Below are 19,100 nucleotides of genomic sequence, written 5' to 3'. Positions count from 1 at the left end.
TTACTTTGGGGGGGGGGGAGGATGACGACTATTCTTCCTCTCACAAAATCTCCACAAGTTCCCACAGCATGGACTTTTTTAAAAAAGAAAAAAGTAAGAAAACTTGCATTATAAATTCATTGCATTAAAACAATACAGCGTCAGTACAGTACATTCACTGCATCAAAAACAAGATTAAGTATTTTCTAATCCACCAACAGCCACATAATGTGGACTGCTCTGTGGAGAAAGAGAGAGAGAGAGAGAGAGAGAGAGAGAGAGAGAGAGAGAGAGAGAGAGAGAGATTTTCTATTGCTGAATGCATTTGGGGAATACTAAAAGCGGGGGTGGGGGGAGCCCTGGCATGCTGATGTCATCGTTGCCTTGGCTTAGAGGTCTGGCATATTAACTGATAGTGCCACGGCACTCATCCTCCGTAAGAACGATGACGAGAGCGGGAATGAGAGTGGCATTAATTATTAAATGCTGACATTTCATCCCACTGCTGTCTGTGCTCTGCCAAATGTAAGCATATGAGCCGCTAGAAAGTGTGCACTGTCTGGACTCCCTGTGCCGGGAATGTCCAGACAGCCTTGGATGAAACCTCCCAATATATGACATACAGCTATTCAAGCTAAGCAGTTATTCTTCCTCCCCCCACCACCACCACTAACAAAATGACCTTTTCTGAGTTGAGTTGAGTGTTTCTTGATGTCAGACAATGGCACGGCATGGCAAGAGATCAAGCCAACATAATGGAATGGTCTTTTGGTTCCTTCGCCGCCTCTGCTCCTTGTGGGCTGTGCTCTTTGAACAGAGCTCAAAATTGGCTGCAACTTGAAAGAGCAGCCAGTGCTAATCTGGGGTGATCTCTACAGTGCTGAAGCACAACCTTAGACTGTATCCACAAGGGCAAAGTTGTCCCTATTTGGCAATGTAGAACACTTCAGGATTCATTTCGCCAGCAGTGGAAAAGGGTATTGAGAACAATATGCTTGTTTTTTCTTCTTCGGTCAAGGCGTTTGGGCCTTAGAGCCCAGCTGTACGTTTGCAGAGTGAGGTGAGGAGCTGAGGCACTAGAATTCCAGACTTTTCCACCTTGGGCCACAATGATCACGTTATAATACTCCTGAGTACATTTTGCATGTAGTAAACTACCAAATCAGAGGGAGGACTATGCTGACCCCCTCTCCCAGTGTGCTAATTTGACTACTTGTGGGTTTTTTCCATGGGGAAACCTGTGGCAAAAATCCTTGCTTTTCCCCCTCTTTTTGGTCTATTTTCCCCTATTTTTAGACATGTGTGCTGCCTCTGTTCATAACATGTGAGGCTCATTGAGACTGGTGCACTGTTTCAGGTGGTGGGAGGGATGGGAGCTTGGGCCAAGCCTGTAAACAATTTCTCGCAGCACATGCCAGTTTTCTTTAGTGTCCATGAGGCAGTTCCACTCTACATACAGCAAATGCAGTCACTGTGTTTACTGCATGAGTGTGGGATAAAATTCCCAGATGTGAGTTAAGATGAGACTATGTCAGTGGTCTTCAACCTTTTTTGGTGCCATGACCAAATAAATAAATACTCCCTGCCAATCCCACCCACCCTTCCGGAACCCAATCCACCCAGTTTTGATAAGGCAGTTTTGAGTCACAAAGCCTCAGTTGGGGTGTCATTGTAACCTTTCAAAGCCTGTGCAAAGGAGGACTTGGATCCAATCCAGTAATGGTGCTGCCTTACTGGATTGTATCCAAGCCCTCTTTTGCACAGGCTTTGAAAGGTTACGATGACACCCCAACTGAGGCTTTGTGACCCTATTTGGGTCCCAACCCACAGGTTGAAGAACATTGGGCTACGCCAGCCATATTTGATGAAGCTGCTGTGGAAACATAGGCATTCACATCATGTATGTCATATCAAGGGCAAAGTAGTCTTCTTTTTAGAAATTTGACCTGGAAATTCTGGGACAGCAGCTTAGAAGCCACAAAAGCAGCATTTTCCAGGCTCTGTATCTGCGTATGATATTATATGTCAGTCTGAACCGGAGGTTTTTCAAATCAAGAGGATTTTTGTTACTGTCTTCAAAGAGAGTATGTTCAGGCCCTATTTAAGCAATGCATTTAATTGTGATCTCACACAAGCCCTGACTGATGGCTGCAAAGGATGGCTGCGATTTCACCTCATTTGATTATTTTGGTAGCAAGACCACCAAGGCTTAGCTGAAAGTTCACGTCAGGAAAATAAAACAGTGATGCATTCTAGTAATCAGGGAGAGCTCTGTGCTCAATTTTAAGGGGGGGGGGGAAGAGGTTAGAATCATGCCAGCCCGGCACTAAAACCTGGAAAATAAGAACTTATATAATGCAAAGAGTTAAGCTCAGTGACCAAACAAACTCTATCAACCCAATCCTAAGCAACTCCCTGCACATCAATGCAGCAGCAACAATGCAGTAGGCTCTGTATCCTGTGGGAGAGTTCTGGCATGCTAAGGCCCCTCAGGGTAAAGGAACATTTGTTCCCTTGCCCCGCAATAAGCCCCAGCAGCCAGCATGGGTCAACTCAGACTTGTGCCAGCTCTATAGTTGAGCATCTATATATTCATAGCATTTTTTTCAGGGATGCTGTAATGGAAGATCAGAAGATCATCAGGTGGATGATGTGTTGTTTACAGCGATTCCCTGTTTTGACAGCTGTTTGACAGCTCTGGGAAGGGCAGGGCTGGCTCCACAGCTGTAATCAATCAAGGCCAATGGAGACCTGGATGGACACCTGAGCTTCATTTGACCTTGATGGGACTTTGAATGGACATGGACTGAAGGGATGGCTCACCTGAGCCTAATTTGGAGCTAATAGGTAGCTCACAGCTGAGCTGCATTTGGATCATGAGACATCCAAGGATAAAAGGCAGCTTTGGAAGGAGACAGAGCTACCCTGACCCAGTACCAAGAGTGGGACCCAGAGCCAGAGCGCTGACCCAGAGGAAAACCCGGACGGACCCACACTGGGAGAAGGGGACTGCCAGAACTCTGCTGGAGGACACAGAAGAGAGGACTGCCAGGACCCTGCTGGAGGAGACACTCTGCTGGAAAGAACACTACTGGAGAGGAGGAACTCTACTGCAGAAGATTGGACTGGGAATACTGGACTGGGAAGACTGGACTGTGCTTTGGAGACTGGATTGGACTTCAACTGGAGGCTTCAGACCTTTATCCACTAAGTTAAGTGGAGTTTTGGGGAGGGAAAGCCTCTGGACAACAGGACTTGCAGGGAGTGTATGTGTTTGTAGCAATAAATTCTTGTTAATTGCTATAGATAAGAAGTCTTGTGTTTATTCCTTTGCACACCACAGCTGTTGTTCTTGGGAAAGGGGGTTGTTAATTAGCCAAAAAGCAGGCATTAGAAGGGAGTTGGGATATTTGGCAGAACAGATGCTACGTAGCTTTTTCTCACCCAGATCTCTCTTTAGCCTATGCCTTGTATGGAAAAATAGCAACAAATGAAAGTATAATTAAGGTACAGTGATGTAAAAAAGATGTTAAAAAGATTGGGAACAGACACAGAAGTAGCCCAGCATTATACAAGGTTTCTCAGATTTGCAGTAGCTCAGTATTTCTCAAACTGTGGGTCACTAGGTGGGTTGCAAGCCAATTTCAGGTGGGTCCCCAATCATTTCAATGTGTATTTTATTTTTAATATATTAGACTTGATGCTATGATGGTATGTGACTGCATTTGAGGAAATGTTATGGATTTGTACTTTTAACAGGCTATATACTTTTAACAATTTTAGCCAATGGGGCTTACTCGCAGGTAAGTGTGGATAGGATTGCAGCCTTTGGGATGTTTGAGGAATTTTTTTTTAAACACATCTGCAATTGCTTGGGAGGGTTAGGAGTGTTCTTTATTGTAAATAAATTTTTAAACTTATGATTATTGTAAACTTTTCAATGTACTTAATTAATTAATTAGACTTGATTTTGTCATATGGGGAGGGTGCTAAAATTTTTCCTGCCTGATGATGTCACGTCCGGCCATGACATATCTTCCAGGGTAATGACATCACTTCCGGTGGGTCCAAACAGATCTTCATTCTTAAAAGTGGCCCCAGTGCTAAAAAGTTTGAGAACCACTGAGCTAGCTAAACAGCTGGTAGAAATGTAATTCTTGAACTGTAAGGAAAAACACCTCCTGAAATGAATTTTCAAATGACGGTTCTTTGGAGGGCAGGGCATGAGATTCCATGTAAATAGTTCAACCATTTCATTTCACTTACTCTGTAGGCTCTCTGCACACCTAATTTAAATCAAGTGTACCTATTTGCACTGATCAAATGCATACTCTCAGTAACATAGAATTGCTTCCTAATGCAATGCCTAATCCACAGCCTGGCCTCAAGTGCGCTGCCGAACTAGAGGAAAATATCACTGACTGCACTTGACAGCATAGACAAGAAGCAAAATTCATCATTTATTTACCTTGCTGGATAATACACAACTGACATGATAACACTGATGATAATCAGGTGCTTTGCCAGAGATTGCTGGTGGAGGGTGAAAACTAGGGGAAGAGAATGAGCTGTGACTCAGGACTTCCCTGGTTCGAACCTTGCCTGCTATGAATTCACTAGGTGGTTTTGTGCAAGTCAGTCCCTCTCAGCTCAGCTGCATTGTAAGGATAATCATACATAAGTTTCCCTCCATTGTTGTTTTGAAGATAGCATGTGAAGAGTTCTGAGTACTCATAAGAACATAAGAACAGCCCCACTGGATCAGGCCATAGGCCCATCTAGTCCAGCTTCCTGTATCTCACAGCGGCCCACCAAATGCCCCAGGGAGCACACCAGATAACAAGAGACCTCATCCTGGTGCCCTCCCCTACATCTGGCATTCTGACTTAACCCATTTCTAAAATCAGGAGGTTGTGCATACACATCATGGCTTGTACCCCATAATGGATTTTTCCTCCAGAAACTCGTCCAATCCCCTTTTAAAGGCGTCTAGGCTAGACGCCAGCACCACATCCTGTGGCAAGGAGTTCCACAGACCAACCACGCGCTGAGTAAAGAAATATTTTCTTTTGTCTGTCCTAACCCGCCCAACACTCAATTTTAGTGGATGTCCCCTGGTTCTGGTATTATGTGAGAGTGTAAAGAGCATCTCCCTATCCACTCTGTCCATTCCCTGCATAATTTTGTATGTCTCAATCATGTCCCCCCTCAAGTGTCTCTTTTCTAGGCTGAAGAGGCCCAAACGCTGTAGCCTTTCCTCATAAGGAAGGTGCCCCAGCCCCGTAATCATCTTAGTCGCTCTCTTTTGCACCTTTTCCATTTCCACTATGTCTTTTTTGAGATGCGGCGACCAGAACTGGACACAGTACTCCAGGTGTGGCCTTACCATCGATTTGTACAACGGCATTATAATACTAGCCGTTTTGTTCTCAATACCCTTCCTAATGATACTCAAAGGTTTTCGACACTGCTGTTCCATTTGTTTCTTACCTTTCCTGCAAGAAGTAGTGGTTCAGTGTACACTTAGTTACTCCAATTTTTTTCATCACAACCATCACCTTGCATGAACCTGCCTGGACATTAAGATCATCATCTGAAGCCCTTACCTGATCTAACCAGTATATACTCTTTGTGTTTCTTGGAAGTCAATCTCATTGAACTCCATGAAATTTACTTCCAAGCACTATCACAGGATCAGGTTAATAGTGAATGTTGACTTCAGTATATACCTGAAGGCAATGTTTCTCAAACTGTGGGTCAGGACCCACTAGGTGCATTGTGACTTCTTCAGAGTTGGGCAAACCAGATTTTTCTAGGCTTTGTGGTTGCTTCTGAATCAGTCATAAACTGGATATTTTTCATGCAATCCACACCCTAATTCCACAAGGGTGTTCTGCAAAAGCATAAGATTAGGACTTCAATGGGACTCCAAGTAAACGTGGATAGGATTGCCTTAGGCTGCAATCCTATACACCAATGTTTCTCAAACTGTGGGTTGGGACCCACTAGGTGGGTCACGAGCCCATTTCAGGTGGGTCCCCTGTTTCAATATTTTATTTTTAATCAATTAGACTTGATGCTACCATGATATGTGACTGCATTTGGTGAACGGTTACAGACCTGTACTTTTAACCAACTACTATGTACGTATATTCTTTTAACAATGATAGTCAATGGGACTTACTCCTGGTTAAGTGTGGGTAGGATTGCAGCCTAGGATAAATAAAAATTTCCTGCTTGATGATGTCACATCCGGTCATGACATCACTTCCAGTGGGTCCTGACAGATTCTCATTCTAAAAAGTGGGTCCTAGTGCTAAATGTGTGAGAATCACTGCAATAAGGTATTGTTGTCAAAAGATTGTCAAAAGACTGTACTGCAGCATCTGTCTAAATAATTCTAAATAATCAGCTTCAAAGAAAGTCTCAAGGCACGTTATGATTTAAATTAGGTGACCAGAATATCTATAGCATGTTAGAGAGCAAATGAAATGGTTGAACTGTACCCAGGTACAGCTGTATGATCACACAAAGGACCGAACCTGGCTTAATTTTTTTTTTTTACAGATCAGGGTACTCTAATGAACATAGGTTGTACATGCATTGAATGGTAAGAGTAAATGACTGTGCCCAGCTACAGATCAACAATGATCACATCCTGGTACACAGATGTACCCAGGCATAGTTAAACAGGTAAGCAACCTTCCTTTAATTTAAGTGCAATGTATGGGTTGCTATAACCTTGTGCAGATGTTGCCATGGCATGTAGAAGAATGTGTAGAAAGCCCCCTGGATCCTTATCTCTTACCAGTGACATATGTGCTTAACTCAAGTCCCCTTTGCTTGTAACAGAAAAAGGGAAATAAAGGCAAGGGATACTGAATCCTTATCCCCAAACACCACTTACTTCTCTATCCTTGCTAACTGGGCAAAGAGGCACTTTTCCAAGTGGTGCTCCTCTTATATTTAGAGGGAAAGAGTAACTGTCCCTTTTCACCCCAGCACAGTGTATTTCCCAGGGGCTGTTGGTGTTCTTAGGCATCTTTTGGGATTGTAAGCCCTTTTGGGACTGGGAGCCATTTAATATACTCCATTTCTCCAGGAGCTTTTCTCCTGGAGTACATGGAGCACATGGTTAGCACTGATTCTCAGCTGAGGAGAATGTTGCTAGGAGGTCGGACTGTGGTGAGGTTAGCTGCTAGGATAAGGAAGAAAGTTCAGTACACCACACAATTTGCCCCTTTGGCTGCCACTGCTAAATATATGAAAGGCACCTTTATTTGTGGCTGATGTAACCAGCGGTTTATAAAACACATGCAATAAATGCATGGCAAGTTACCATGCTAAAGACAGCAAAATGGCATGCATTCCTTATGTTATAGTTCTTGCAACATTCCTCTTGAACACAATACTTTCCTTTTATCTCAGTAGTGACATCTGATGTGCTTAGTAATAATATTAGTACAAAGAAAATATTTTGTGGCTTTTTTTCTTTCATCACTGGTTTTTTTAGAGCAAATATCTATGTCTTTTTGAAGCAGAAACCTGTCAAAGAGTTCATATTTCTGTCTCATTTCTTGTATACAGAAATTTGCCATGGTATTTAACTGCCTATATAACTCACTGATCCCCTACCCTAGTCCTGTCAAAGTAAATGGGTGTGGGTTACTCTGTACATATGTATTCTTTTTGTTTTTGGCATGAAGGAAGGATTCTGCTTATGTGAGGATTCTCCCTTTGCATACACCCAATAGCCACCTACTCAGGAAAGGGAATGAAGACGACACTGTATGTTTTGTGTATCATGGGTACATCAGAACACTGTATCACAGCTAGCATCAGGTTAGCCTTTTGTTATACTTTTGTAGATGATGCTTTTTAACATCTACATCATACTACAGAGTGAGATTATGTAAGGCAGCAATTTTCAACCTTTGTGCCATGGCACGTTGGTGTGTCACAATGGTGCTACAGGAGTTTGGGGAGGGTCATTTATTAGTAGGGCCATTGGGGGATGTGAGCCCCCCACCAGCAGTGTGGTGTGCCTTGTCAATTGTCAAAAAACAGAAAGTATACTGCAACTATTTTAGTGCCTTATCAGTGTGCAATGAGATAAAAAGAATTGAAAATCACTAACCTGGGAATTTGAGGTAAGATGTCAACAGTATGCTCTTATATTTCCTTCTTCATCAGAATCAGGTGAGGCTGAACCAGTGTCTGAAATCAGTAATGGATGGGATGAAAACCAATAAACCAAAATTCAGTTCTAACACATTGAAGTGTTGTTGGTAGGTGGTGTCACTGTCTATGGGGGGGGGGGAGGTGTTCAAGCCTTTTTACATGATGTTGCCCTCCTCCTGGTGCTACTGATAGATCTTGCCCTGTTGGAGTCCCTGTCCTGCTGCAGAACTGGTGTTTCAGCTGTAACTCCACCAGTCCATAGTGCTCCATGCTTGAGTGGTCTCCAGATCAGACGGTTACAATGTATTATATATGGGGCTGTTCTTAAAGACTGTCTGGAAACATCAGTTCATGGAAAACACAGCTGCTAGCTGTAGACTGGTGATATTAACAAATCTCACGGGTGCTGAAGCACCTGCACTGGTCCATTCTGAACACAATTCGAACAGGGCTGGTTCGTACTTTTAAAGTCCTATAGGTTTAAATGGTGCCTTTCACATGAACCGGCCCACACACAAAGTTCATGCTTGGAAGCCAAATTTGGAGCCCTACCCTCCAAACTGAGGCAGAGGGTGATGAAAGAGAGGGATTTTTTCATCATGGCACCCACTGTTGGAATGCCCTCCCAAAAGAGGCTCACCTAATGTATGTTCATATATCTTCTACGTGCCAGACAATGCAAATTCCTTTTCAGTTTTTTTGTATCTGGTGTGCTCCCTGGGGCATTTGGTGGGCCGCTGTGAGATACAAGAAGCTGGACTAGATGGGCCTATGGCCTGATCCAGTGGGTCTGTTCTTATGTTCTTATGAGTCACTTTGCTGCTGAAGTTTAGTTTAAATTCTGCTGTTTTGTGTATTTTTTCCAACAATGTGTTCTTATGATTTTATGATTAATATGCTTACTAGTTTGTTAGCCATCTAGGGAATAGCAATACGTACTAAGTCTAAATAAACAGCCCAATCCTTTCCTCCCCTATCCCTGCTGGTGCAGCCGCAGCAAAAACAGGTGTAGCAAGGGAGTGGATTCGGAGACTTCAGAGGGTTAATGGGATTTAAATCACCCTCCTGATGCACTCATGAGTTTCCTTGGACCTGAGGCAGTGATTTTGCAAGTCCAAGGAAAGAGGGCAAGGAGACTGTGAAAAAGGAGGCTAGGATCCGGTGCATGCCACCGCTGCAGGTCCACCCTCCTACAGTCTCCCTGCCCCATGACTCCCCCACACCTTCCCCTGTTTCACCTCTCCCTGCCCCTGCTGCTGCCTTATCTGCTCTGGCAGGTCCAGGAAGGTCTGCTGTCAGACGAGGAGCGCCACTGCCTCTTGCAGCAGCGTTCCCAAAATGGCTGCACACGGAGTGCTATATGCTCTCACGGCAGCCATTTTCATAAATGGCTGCACATTTATGTGCTATTCCATGGCTCGAATGGGGGAAGTAATGCTTTAAATTCATGCGCTTGTGAGGTGGCTACCTGTTTTCATTGGCACATTGTTGCTGGGAACATTTTATAGCAACTTCATGACCAGGGAGTGTTTTCAGGGTTGCTATCTATCTTACTTAGATCATCGGGTTTTGCTGCCTATCTGGCAAGCATACTGCTGAGCTGTTCCTAATTTTCTGCATTTTTAAAAGGAAAATTGAGGTTAAGAAAAGATGGGCAAGGAAATACATTTGGTTTCAATTATTTCAGTGATAATCATATTTTGGAGCAAGAAGTAAATACTTCTGGCTGTTCTGTGGGATGAAGACATTTGGGATCACATCTTGTGTCAGTAAACTGTGGAAGAAAGCCATGTTTGCTTTGTGTAACTGAAGACAAAGAAGTGGGTTTTGTTTTTGAAAATAGCTGCCTATGGTGCAAAATACGACACAGAGGAGGTGTTGATTATTTTAAAGAATGTCGCCATCAGGTTTACTAGTCTTCTGTTGATAGAGAGCTAACGTTGCTTTTAAAAATATGCTATATATATAGGAAAGAACAGATAGGAAGCTGAATACAATATGACACATTTTCCGCTTAGTTACCCTGCTTTCACTTCCCCTTGATCTGTGTTTTCCCTCCTAAGTATCTAGAGTACAAGCCCCCTAGGGAAAGATCCTGCCCTGATTCTATGTAAAGTGTCATGGATATCAGCGGCTTTATATAAATAACAATTTACATTTGAAAGTGAAAACCTCTGAATAGTATGATGGGCTGACTGATATTTAAGCAGATTCACAAGACCACTGGGCACAAGTGTAACCGAGTGGGAGACACAAAAGGATGTAAACTGGGTTCCTTTCATTTTAATATTTGTATGCCAAAAGGGGAATCTCAGCAGGAAAATTCAGAAATAATTCTCATTTGTAAATAAGTGAACCTTGCCAAATTTCTTTCTTCAACATAACTGTGAAAGAAATCCTATTGTGTCTGTGGCCACTTCAACTTTATATATATATGCCAATTGATATATGAGCATCAGCTCATATGCTGCCACCATGAATAGGGCTATGATCCTATACATGCTTTCCTGGGAGCAAACCCCTTTCAGCACAGCGGGGCATATCTACCTCTAAGTAGAAATGCATAGGATTGGGCTATAAAATGTTTTTTATGCCTTGGTAAACTGCCACAAATTTAGGCCTATGATGGCCTGCCATGGCTGTTTTAATAGCCTATCATTAAATAGTTTAATTCTGTATGCATCAGTAGTTGCAGACAATTAGCTAGCTACAATAGGCAACATTGCAGGAGGCTACCATGTGCCCAATGGTTCTGTGAATGAGTGTGCAGGCTTTGCAAAGACACCCTCTCTTCTTTTTAAGCATGCACAGGAATTACAAGAGGTTGCCATGTGCAAACCTAGTATACACGTTCACTTCAAGATAAATCCTACTATGTTCAAGGGGCTTACTCCCAGGAAAGTGTGCATGGGATTGCAGCCTTTGTCTTTGTGTGGATAATCTGAATTTTAACCCATTTCTGCCCAGCCCACAGGTGTACACTTTTGATCCCTGTTGCGTATATGCAACGCGGGGCTTAAGCAAAACCTTTAAAACATGCCTCTCCCAAAATACATGGAAGCTGTGTACAGAAGCAAGCCTTCTTCCTGTGCAGTAATATAAATTTCAACTTTACAGCATCAGACTGGTCAGTTAATACCATTAAGGTAATTAAGGCTGGCAGTTTGTAAGGTCAAATAAAGGTAGCTGTGTAACAACAATATGCCAGCAGAAAATTACTGACATTTCTGAGTAAATTATATTCTCCAAATTGTTGTCTTAGTGCTAAAGAAGTAGCGTTATGCTAATGCGGGGACTGATTACAGGCTGAAAATTAGCGCAATTGCTTGTTCTACAGTCTGCTAGGGTTAACATTTTTTAACATAATTAATAGCTTTAGCTCAGGGTATCTGGTTATAACATCGTGTATCTCATTTACATTCCTTTGTAATATGCTGACAGTGCTAAATGTCTCAGGGAAAAGAAGGAGGGAGGGCGGAGTGGGAGAAAGAGATTTCACAAACTGGAACAAAATGGTTTCCCCGGCTTTCTGGCTTCAAAAAGAAATGGCTGTGGCGGTAACGTTGCCCCCATATTAAAAATGGCCAAGAAAAGAGTGGGAGCGAAGAAGTGGAGCTCTGTGCAGTTTTTTTCTTTTCCGTGTTGTGTTCCAAGCCTTTCCTGGAGTCAATGTGAAATGTAATTGCTCTTTTGACCTCCATCTTCTCTCTCCCCAGGTCTGAGGAAGAGCTACACTGGTTGATTATTGCAGGAATGAAAGGCACTCTGACCTTGTCGGCCGAATGCCTTGCCGCGTTCAATGTTGCCCATTATGCTGAAGGCAGGCAACTCCTGGAGAGAGACTGGAATCTGTAGGAGAGCTGCTATCTGGGCAACCTGCCAGCAAAGGCTTCATCTTCTGCAAGTCAGTCAAGGCCAAGCAGCCCGGGCAGCTCAGGAAATGGGGAGGGAAAGGATCTCAAGTCAGTGTCAGCACCAAGGCAAACGTGTTTTCAGACACTGATCACAATTCCCTGCCTCATTAATATGATCTGGTGTCAAACACCCCTGAACCAGGGGAAAAAGAAGCAGAACAAGAAAGAAGGGGAATGAGAACCCATTTTTGTAATAATAGAAACATAAGAATGGAAGACCTTGCTTTCCTTAACAGCAACAGGCCATACACTGAGTGGCTGAGATTGTTCTAAATGGGGAACTACTTACCATGACACAAACTGATAGAGTATTTCTATGACTCTGAGAGGTTGGAAAATGCTTTCGAGGAAACACATGGGCAGAGCAATCATAACTTGCATTGGAACAGGCAGGCCGGCGGTTCTGCGCTGTATCCAGTGCTAGTTTTCGGCTGTCGGAGGGGAAACTTTTCCCTTTACCCCGGGGAGAGCTGTAGCAGCCCCAAAGGCTTCAAATTCATGGTGCAAAATCAGTGGTGCAAATCCAAACAGCCCGGGACTGCTCCAGGCCACCCAGGAACTGGTCTTGGATCCGGCATTAATGCCAAATACTGGCCCTGCCTCCCACTCCCTGTCTGAAGAACACCCGCCTTCCACCCACCTTCCCACCACCATCAAACACTTCCCTCCTGCCTCCTCCCCACCCTTTCCACACCTCTCCAGACCTCTGTGTCAGCTGAGCTTGGTTGATGCAAACTCACCTGTCCTCAGGGCCTGTGTCATAAGAACAGCCCTGCTGGATCAGGCCAAAGGCCCATCTAGTCCAGCTTCCTGTTTCTCACAGCGGCCCACCAAATGCCCAGGGAGCACACAAGACAGCAAGAGCCCTGCATCCTGGCACCCTCCCTTGCATCTGGCATTCTGACATAACCCATTTCTAAAATCAGGAGGTTGCGCATACACATCATGGCTTGTAACCCGTGATGGATTTTTTCTCCAGAAATTTGTCCAATCCCCCTTTAAAGTCATCTAGGCCCAATGCCATCACCACATCCTGTAGCAAGGAGTTCCACAGACCAACTGTGGCGCACATCTGCAGCACTTTTGTGACATTCTTCAGCCGGAGCATGGGACTTGCGCTGACCGATAGGGTGCTTTGGATTCAGTCCTTACTTTCTTTATCAAATTGTTAAAAGCTTCTATGTTCTCAGACCTACTAAGGCTGCACTTGAAGCAATATAACATTGCTTGCTGTGAACATCATTTTCCATTTTCTTATACCACCCAGATGATACTCCAGCTAAGCTTTTGCTTTGACCTGAGAGCAAATCTGAGAATTGTGAAGAATTTCTTGGTGAAAACAAGCCATGAGAGGTGCCTCCAGTCCTCAAAATGAAAGATTAAGACACTGATTCCATGTGGAGACAGGCTCCCACAAATGCCCATCAGCATGTCCAGCACGGTTTTCTATCACTTTGAAATTTGACATGGACAAAGATCCACTCACAAAATGCAAACATATAAATGCATCAACACAGATCAATGTTTGTCACTTCCTCCATGCAGACCCTGAAACAACACTTAAGCTAATCTATTCTGCTACTCTAGCAGACAGGAACTTAGTGAGATTGCCTTCCTTGCTTTAAATGACATGTTTGTGTTTCTGAAAGTTACACCCACCTATCTGAAAACTGGTATACAATTTATAGCACAATCCTAACTTCTTTTAGAGCTGGCAGAGCCATCCCTGCATGAAAGCCTACGCTGGCCTGGCCACCCTGCATCCCATCCCAGCACCAGCTGGCACAGATAAGGGTGGTGCAGGGACTGAAAGAGAGTGTTGGGAGGAAGTTTTTGGAGGCAGGGAAAGGGACATTCCTGCATGGGGGAGGGCAAAACAGGGGGAGGATTAGGCTCAGGAAAGGGCAGGATCTGCTGTGGCAGTGCATGCCTCATCCAAACCCCCTTCCCAGGCTGGACAGCTCTACATGGGGCTTCCTGGATTTGCGCCAGCAATGTAGCTTGTGCAGATAAGAAAAACCACATGGGGTGACTGGGACTTTATCCAGGGTGAGGAGAAATATAACCCCTTACCCTGAAGATACCCTCATCTGCTCCATGCAGCCAGGCTGCACCAATGCAGTTTAGGATTCCACTGTAATTCCGCTGTAATTCCAGCTGTAATCAGATACAAGAACCATAAATGGCAGAACAGCTACAAATATAATTTCTGATCAGATTAATGAGCTCCATATTCCAATATTGAACATTAATGTGTTTTCAACATGTGCTTCCAACATGTTGAAGATTGTGCCCTTGACGGTAAGACTCAGATGTCATGAGCTAAGTCGTAAGACTTCTCTCATGTTGCCCTTCAGTCAATAAGCTGAGAACCTTCAGTCAATGAGTCGAGAATTGGGATTGTGCCTGCTGGCCTCATTCCCAACTTGCACATGCCTACCACCTTTATTTTCTAACTTCTACAAGTTGGGTAGATTGCAAAAACGGAGCTCATACATGCACAACTGTACATGATCAGGCCCATTCTCATTTTTGCCAACTTGCAAAGGTTGGGGTGGGTCACATGAGTTGACTTGGAAGAGGAGCTTACTTTATAATACATAAATTATATTCATAATTATAAATGCTTTATAATGCAATAGTCATACTATTAATACATATAAATTCATAATATTTATACTTTATAATTCATACTTTATAATTTATAATCTGCCAGGTTGTTGTAAATCAGACATTGGCAAATGTACTGATCTTTATTTAAAATCTAAAGTATCCTGGCACCTTTCTGTAAACTCAAGCCTTAACTATTTTGCAAAGTACAGTGCGAGATTATTTTCCGTCACACTGATGATAAAGTTACTATATCATGATTCAGCCAGTGATCTAAGTGAACCCTGGAATGGAGTGTTAGCTAGTATTCATAACAATGAGAAAAAGCTATTATCCTGTATATGCATTTTTAGATTTTTAAACTCTGTTTTAGGTTTATTCTCTCCCGTTTTTTTTCAGTTTTGATTAGCTTTCCCCACCACAATCTATGTGTTAGATTCCTGGGTGCTAATTTCTTCTGTACTTTTTCTACCAATATATGACCTCTACAGCATGAATTTTTATAGTTGTGGGCGGAAAACAACTTCTTATGCTCCCTGTGAACCTGGGAGCTTCGTAGTTAAGAATATGGAACATAAGAATTGTTCTGCAAGGGTAGATACTTTCCACACAATTTTTGTTGATTTATATAAGAGATTTAGGGCCCAATCCTATCCAACTTTCCAGCCCCAGTGTAGCCACAATGCAGCCCCATGGTAAGGGAAAACACGTTCTCATATCTTGAGAAGGCCCTCGTGGCTGCCCCTCCACTACAGAATGCAGAACACACGCCTCTGGCACAACAGCACCAGCACTGGAAAATTGGATAGGATAGGGCGCTTAATATACCCCACACATTTTGCAGCTTCCAGATAGTCTCCTATCTCAATGATAATTAACTTGAAACCTGCTTAGCTTTAACAATATAGCCTTGTTTCCCTTAAAATCCTTCAGTGGAATAATGGTCCTGATAACTATGACTGCTGCTGTCATGCTGGCGCCACTTCCTGCCCTTGAACCATCCCCTGATTCAGCCCATTCTCTGCCGCAATCCTCTCCCAAATCACCCATGAACTACCCCGCCCTCTGCCACCTCACCTGCACCTACAGAGCATCCAGAGCGTTTGAGTGCATGCATGGAGCCTTGAGCTGTTTCCATTGGTGGCTCCATAGCATGAGATGATGGTATACCATTTATGCCATTGCAAGGTGACTTATGGCAGTGGGTTGCTAGATCTTGCTGCCATATGTCCCCCATTGTATTGAGGAATTAATCTATCATCAGTAATAATGCATTACTGCATTATTCAATGCAGTGGAACAGTTGAAAAATAGTATATTTATATTTTAATGGTAATAACTTATTTTATTAATAATGTATTAATAATTATTTTATTGGATAATGAATAATTTAATAATTAATTAATTAACATTATTATTGCTGTTATTAAAATTGAAAGGCTGTGGCAGAACACCAAAGTGATCCCATTGGTGATTGGAGCCCTCGGTGCCATTCCAAAACACCTAGAAGAGCACCTGACCAGCATTGGGGGCCACAGAAATTACCATCCACCCACTACAAAAAGCAGTTTTACTTGGAACAGCTTACATCTTGCAATGATATTTATAACAGCAGAATAGGACAAAAACCAGGCATCCCAGGTCCTTGGGAGGAACCGATGTCTGGATTAAACAAACCAGTCAATAACATCTACCTGACTGTGCAAAAATCTCATAATAATAATCTTAATAATATTGTTTGGCGGACACTTCCAGCTGGCTCTGGGGACAGCATGAATGAAACAGAAAGGGATGTCAACCATGTCACTGCCTGCATTATGGGCACAATCCCAACCCCCCCATTTGGCCAACGCAGTCCCTTGCACCAGCAGAAGAGTGTCATGAAAGTGCCATAAAGCACTTTTGTACCACTCTGAGGGGAGACAGGCCAGTGCACAGACATGCACCAGCCTCCCTGTACCAATACGGGCCCTGAGAAGAGGTGAGTTTGTGCTGGCCGAACTTGGCCGGCACGGAGGTTTGGGGGGCATGGGGAGAGTGGGGAGAAGGTGGAAGGGAGGCGTTTCAGGGTGGGGAGAGTGGGCGCTTCCAGTGGCAGGTGGGTGGGGAGTGGGAGGCGGGGCCAGGATCTGGCAGTTATGCCAGATCCTGACCCCATTCCTGGGTGGCCCAGGGCAATCCTGAGCTACTTGGATTTGTGCCACCTCCTTAGGTGGCACATATCTGAGTAGACCCATTGGGGCTGCTGTGGCTATCCTCGGAGTAAGGGAAAAGTTTCCCCTTGCTTCAGGCCAAGCCTGAGACAGCCCTAAACTTGCGTTCGATACAGTGCAGGCCCAATGGCCTGTTTGTTCCAGCGCAAGTTAGGATTACTCTGCCTATTAGCAAATGAAGAACTCCATGTGGGTTTTGGAGAGTGAAGTGGAGGATTGTGCTGGACAGCTGAGTGGGCACAGTGTGACTGTCACTCTTTTCAGTGATGTGAACATTATGAAGACTTTTCTTACTGATGGTTTCATGGTCTGTGTATCAGAATTTCATTCTAGCACCAAACCATAATTTTTGAAAATCTTTATTGGAGTGAGCTGGGATGGGTGGGTGGAGAGAGAGGGACTGAATCATTCCCTCCCCCATGCCTACAGAAATTTGCAATCGCATACTTCCAAGCATCTTGTTTGCAGTTAGTATTAGCAATCTCTGCTCCATCTGCAGAGATTTTTAGTGGCAGGAGGTTTTTAGTTAAATTCATTTGCAAGTGAGTTAATATGTCCCAGTATAATCAGATAAGAATGGAATGGAATTACTAATGATAAGGGGAGGAGGAGAAGATACAAGGGCAAGACAGCCAGGCACACTTCCCCCCTCAACTTATCCAAATATATCTTCATTTCAATCAAAACATATTCTTTTTTAAAGTGGCAGTTGTAGGTGGTTTCTAAGAGTGTGTGTGTGTGTGTGTATTTGTCTGTCATTCTAACACATTCTAAATCAGATCCCCAGAAGGGGGAGGGGAGAATGCCTTCCAGCATTCCAGAAAAAGAATCTACTTTGACTGCAGTGAAAAGCCAGTGCAGAAGGCTCATTGATGGGTTTATCTGTCTGAGCCCACATGTGCCAATGCTTTTGGTCCATAATGAGTTCCTTGCCTGCCCATAGCTGCTCTTCCAAGGCCAAGCAGTCTTCTGGCAATAGCTCCCAACCAGTGGTGTTCCTGGATGGGGAGGCAAAACATTAAATTTTGTTGGGTGCCTGGCTACTGGTGTAAAGCGGCCCCTCCTTCTTGCTTTCAGAGCCAGTTGTGACTACAAATGCTTTTGCTTTTGCAGTGGAGACTGACTCTGAAGGTGAGGAGGCCACTTTACCCCAGCGGTCAGGAACCTGATGAAACTTAGTGCTTTGTTGTCCATCCGTCCCCCATCCAGGAATGCTAGTGCTCCTAACACATACTTGCTTCAAAGATGTGCATCCGGAGCAACTCTCATCTGATTGTGAACATACCAAATCAAGAGCTATGCTGGCATTTCACATCAGCCAAAATAGATTCTTATTCCTCTCCATGAATGCTGGAAGGGGTTCTCCCCCACCTCTTTTTTGGGGGATCTGAGGAATAGAATGAATCTGGGGGTGCTGAGGTCACACACTGTCAGGATCCCTGGCAAAAGGTGCCAAGCATATTCTGATGCTGCATAGTACAGCCAAGGTGAGAGGCTATATGAGAGAATTCTCAGTATTCATGCTCCTCTCTCAAGTTTCATACTTCTGCAAATCCTACTCACTATCAAGGTTAGAAGCAAAGTCAACAGTCCTAACAGGTTGAGTTGTGAAGGTTAATTCATCATACTTGTGGCCGTTCTTTCCCTTCGATCTTCCCTTCCAGTTTCCCTTCTGCAGCATAATGGCAAATGTCCAGGGTGTGCTGAGCATAATGGAAACCTGGCTCAGTAAGAATTTATCGCTCAGTTGATCACTGAGAACGCTTACAAGCATGCCTCTTAGTAAACATTTTGTTTATATAGTTCACATATTTTGCACTCATTGCAAAAATATTTAGAGCCACTTGCCTCTTTGAACTTTCCCACGTCTTTAGGCACAGTCCTTATCTTCAAGTACCTACGAGGGTGGTAGGAATGCACACAGAACGCCAGCTTCAAGTTATGAGTGTATAAGAAGAAAGCACTCTCTCCCCATTATGCAAATGGCTGGATTGGAATCCTGCCTATGTTATAAATAGCCACTAAGGTGTGAAAATCACCAAGCGCTGCTTCTGTGTGATTGCGATTCATCTTCCTCTCAGTTATGGGGTTAGAACGCAGTTGAGTAGAATGCACCATGGTTTTCAGTTTGGGGAAAAAATACAAAGAAAATATAGTTACAATTTTTTTTGCAGAGGTCTTTAACAAGCTAACTATGAAAGAA

The 19,100-nt window shown here is 43.7% G+C and overlaps 1 long non-coding RNA gene across 5 annotated transcripts in view; it reads right to left on the bottom strand.

The window, feature by feature from the left end:
• The window catches only part of LOC136641444 (uncharacterized), a 38,775-nt gene extending 19,904 nt beyond the window's left edge, over positions 1–18,871 (bottom strand). For 4 of the 5 annotated variants that reach the window (XR_010793873.1, XR_010793872.1, XR_010793874.1 and 1 more), the window contains exons 1-2: positions 18,746–18,871; positions 8,117–8,196 (exon numbers count right to left, since the gene is read on the bottom strand). This is a non-coding gene — a long non-coding RNA (uncharacterized lncRNA). Of the gene's footprint in view, positions 1–8,116; positions 8,197–14,147; positions 14,232–18,745 lie in introns of all 5 variants that reach the window. The other variant, XR_010793876.1, reaches the window with a different exon arrangement.
• Between the last annotated feature and the right edge of the window lie 229 nt (positions 18,872–19,100).

The sequence above is a fragment of the Tiliqua scincoides genome, chromosome 2 (genome assembly GCF_035046505.1).
Source record: "Tiliqua scincoides isolate rTilSci1 chromosome 2, rTilSci1.hap2, whole genome shotgun sequence".
Taxonomy (NCBI): Eukaryota; Metazoa; Chordata; class Lepidosauria; order Squamata; family Scincidae; genus Tiliqua; species Tiliqua scincoides.
This window is presented reverse-complemented; position numbering and strand designations above follow the sequence as displayed.